At 42.9% G+C, this 3,891-nt stretch overlaps 1 pseudogene; it reads left to right on the forward strand.

The window, feature by feature from the left end:
- Positions 1–1,347: 1,347 nt before the first annotated feature.
- LOC102774910 lies at positions 1,348–2,504 on the forward strand (annotated as a pseudogene).
- Positions 2,505–3,891: the final 1,387 nt, after the last annotated feature.

The following is a 3,891-nucleotide window of genomic DNA, read 5'->3' on the forward strand; positions in this document are numbered from 1 at the left end:
TATTAGTGTAGATGGAATCTTTGTTATTAGTAAGCCAGAATGAGAAGTTCCTGAGTAATCCATTTGATATAAAAAAAATCACTGTTGAAATGTATAATTGTTATTTTGGGTAAAATATGAAGAATACAATGATTCTATTTCTAACAACTCCTAGTTCATCTTTTCTCCCATTTTTGAACTTATAATTTTGCCTTTAAATCCCAAATCAGTGCTCCCTGCCAAAATGCACAGTCTCTATTTGCACCTGAATAGCTCAGAATAGTTTTTTTTTTTTCCAAGTATAAAGGAGAAATCTCTTATTCCATCCAAGGATTATAGGCCTTCAGTGTATATCTTGCTGCTGAGCTCAAGATCCTTAAAAGCCAGTTTTGGTTTACTGTGACTTATCTGAGGTTTTTCACTGCATCCAACTCCATCCTTATTTTGTACATGTTCTCAGGAGAAAATGTTTTAGGAGAGTGCACATGCCATGAACACTACTTGGATGGGCTTGTCTTATAGCCCTGGGCATCATGAAATCCTCAGAGAAGACTGTTTTTGAATTGCATGAGTAAGTTTTATTGAATTAGATTCTGATTTCTTGATGAAGAACCTCATCTGTATTGTACTTGCCATGAACAATGCAACCGATACCATTTGGACACATCCACAGGTCATAGGCTGTATAATGTTGGCTTTTAGGTAAGTCAGGATTGAAATATCATATTTCCCCACTGAAGTGTACCTGGCTCCAAGCTGTTGGCACAGAACTTCATTAATCAATGAGAGAAAGAGGTGGTGGCCAGGGGACTACAGTCATTTGTAGACCATTGTGGGCAACCTGAAGCCCTAAGCCCAAATCTAGCCATTTCTTCTTTGTTCCCAATTTTTCATTTGAATTTATAGAAATCCAGATCATGCTTCATCCAGTGCTCCAAAGCCACATACACATACCTCAGCTAGTCTTCATGTTTAGCCTAATAGCTGCTGAATGAAAGAAGAGTCAGAAAGGGGGTGTTGGGAGGTAGAATTGGGTCAAATATATGACGTCAGAAGGAGACTTGACTTCGGGTGGTGAACACACAATGGGCAATACACAGTATTATAGAATTGTTCACTTGAAACTTGTTTAGTTTTAACCAATGTCACCCTAATAAATTTAATTATTATTATTGTTTTTTTAGAAAAAAATAAGTTTCTAGGCGTGGCTGTGGGGCTGGCTAGTGTAGCTGGTGTACCCAGCATGAGGGACTGGCCACTCTCAGTGGGGCTGGGGCTGCACTGGCCTAGGCACAGCCTGTGGACCACAGGAGTCCTGGACTCCGCCCCCCCCCCCTTCCCCCCCCCCCCCCCCCCCCCCCCCCCCCCCCCCCGCAGCCATACCTGCGCCTCATGCGGTTGGACAAGCCCGTTGGAACCCAGCTGCTGTAGCTGCCATGTACCTGGAGCATTGGTTTGACAGCCGAACTAGGTTGATTTCCAGATTGGTACATGCTATCCCTCTTTGGCACTGGATTTATTCTGATACGTGGAGCAGACTGTACTAGTAATGATATGTGGGACTGGGACTATGATAAAAAGGTTTACAAGAACAGCAAATTGCCCAATAGCTGCTAGAGACATTTCAACTTTTCAGCCCTTCTTTTTTGTCAGGGGACAGCCGACCCTGGCACTGTTCTGTGTCTGAATTACTACAGTATAGCTCTTGGAACAGCCTTCCTTCTTCTTGTCATCACCTACCCGCTAATGAAAAGAATTATGTACTGGCCTCAATTAGCCCTGGGGTTCTCTTTTAATTAGAGAGCTTTACTTGGATGGTCTGCTGTCAAGGGCTCCTGTGATCCATCTGTTTGCCTGCCTCTTTATTTTTCTGGAATTTTGTGGACTCTAATATATGATACTATCCAGTCCCATCAGGACAAAAGAGATGATGTGCTGATTGGTTTTAAGTCCACGGCACTGAAGTTCTGTGAAAACACCAAGCAGCAGCTCATTGGCTTCAGTGTAATGATGCTGGGGGCACTGAGCCTGGTGGGAGTAAACAGTGGTCAGACTGCACCCTACTCCTCTGCTCGGGCTGCTGTCAGAGCCCATCCAACTCACCAGATTTAAGCTCTGGACCTGTGGTTTTCAACCTCCTGGCCCTTTAAATACAGTTCCTCATGCTGTGACCCAACCATAAAATTATTTTCATTACTACTTCATAACTGTAATCTTGCTACTGTTATGAACCGTAATGTAAATATCTGATATTCAGGATGGTCTTAGGCGACCCCTGTGAAAGGGTCGTTTGACTGCCAAAGGGGTTGCAACCCACAGATTGAGAACTGCTCTAGACAGTCACAGACCTGAGGATTGTTGGGATAAATTTGCCTCCAAGGGAGCATTAGGACTAATAGGTTTTGTTGTTGTTGTTGTTGTTGTTTTTTTAGGAATTGTCCTAGAGAACTTAATGCGGGGGGGAGGGGAGGGAAAGAAGATATGAAACAAAGAAAAAAAATATAGATAGTAGAATAGAAAATTAGCAAATGAAGTTTATCTAGGAATTTTTAAATCAAACTTTTTCAAAACATTCTTAGGTCTTGTTACTACATAATTTGATTTGAATGGGTCTTACAGTATGTCAAAGAATTAAGAATCAGAAGATGAAGACAGAGGATATTTGCCTGGATTTTAGTTCAAGTATTTAACAGCAAAATTCTTCCTCTGTCACAGAACCCCAGAACTCCTCAGGATTTGAGGTGATCTTGAGTATTTAAGTTGATGCTTTCTTCTGCTCACTATAATTCTTATCTGTAGTTATGGACACTGCATGGGTTTTGACACTTTAGAGGAAACCTCATCTAAATGAATGTCTGTAGGAGAAAGGGACTCTCTTTTTAGGGAAAATCAAAAATGCCACAGTGGGGGTTAGGTGGGAGAAGAAGTTTCTGCTTCTATATGTAGGTCTAGATTTGAGATATTCTGCTGCATAGGGGTGAGGATGAGTTGTGTTTATCAAATATTTTGTGCCAGGGAGTGTGCCATGTGCTAGGAATACCAGGATGATTGGATGCCTCTGTCTATCAAGTGTCATTAACTCTGATGAGAGAGGAGACAGAGAAAAAACATTTCAATGCAATTTGATCAGTGTTGTGCAAACTGCTAATTGCTGCCCCTGAAACCATTCCCTCTTTGTAGTTGTTAGAACCCTGTCTTTGTTTAGGCTGCAGTTGTGTCCAGCTAAATTCTCACCCCCCTCACCCCCACCCCCGGGTTCCTGTCATGCCAGGTGTGCTTGTGACAAATCTGATGAGTGGGACATGCACAGAGCTCTGATGGGGCTGCCATTGGAGCTGCTGTCCTGATAAAGGGGGATGGCCACATGGGACACTGCCCTCTCTCTTTTTTCTACTTTGAATATGAACATAATGCCCAATGATGCAGCAACCATCCTATCTAATAAAAGAGTGATATGCAAATTATCCATCACTCCTCACTCCATCAGTCCGTCACAAAGATGGCTGTGGCCACAGAATTGGAGTGAGCAGGAGGCTTGTGTTGCCCCCGGGGATGGAGGAAGCCAAGCTTCCCAGGGGGATGGACATGGGACACTGCCCTCTCTCTTTTTTCTACTTTGAATATGAACATAATGCCCAATGATGCAGCAACCATCCTATCTAATAAAAGAGTGATATGCAAATTATCCATCACTCCTCACTCCCCCTCTCCGTCACAAAGATGGCTGTGGCCACAGAATTGGAGTGAGCAGGAGGCTTGTGTTGCCCCCGGGGATGGAGGAAGCCAAGCTTCCCACCTGCCCTGGCTGGCCCTGAGCTCCGCTCAAGGCTACAAAGGTTTTTTTTATTTTTATTTATTTTTATTTTTTTAAACTTTTTATTACAAAGGGTATTACATGTGTCCATTTCCCAC

This window comes from Myotis davidii, unplaced genomic scaffold (assembly GCF_000327345.1).
Source record: "Myotis davidii unplaced genomic scaffold, ASM32734v1 scaffold492, whole genome shotgun sequence".
Lineage (NCBI taxonomy): Eukaryota > Metazoa > Chordata > Mammalia > Chiroptera > Vespertilionidae > Myotis > Myotis davidii.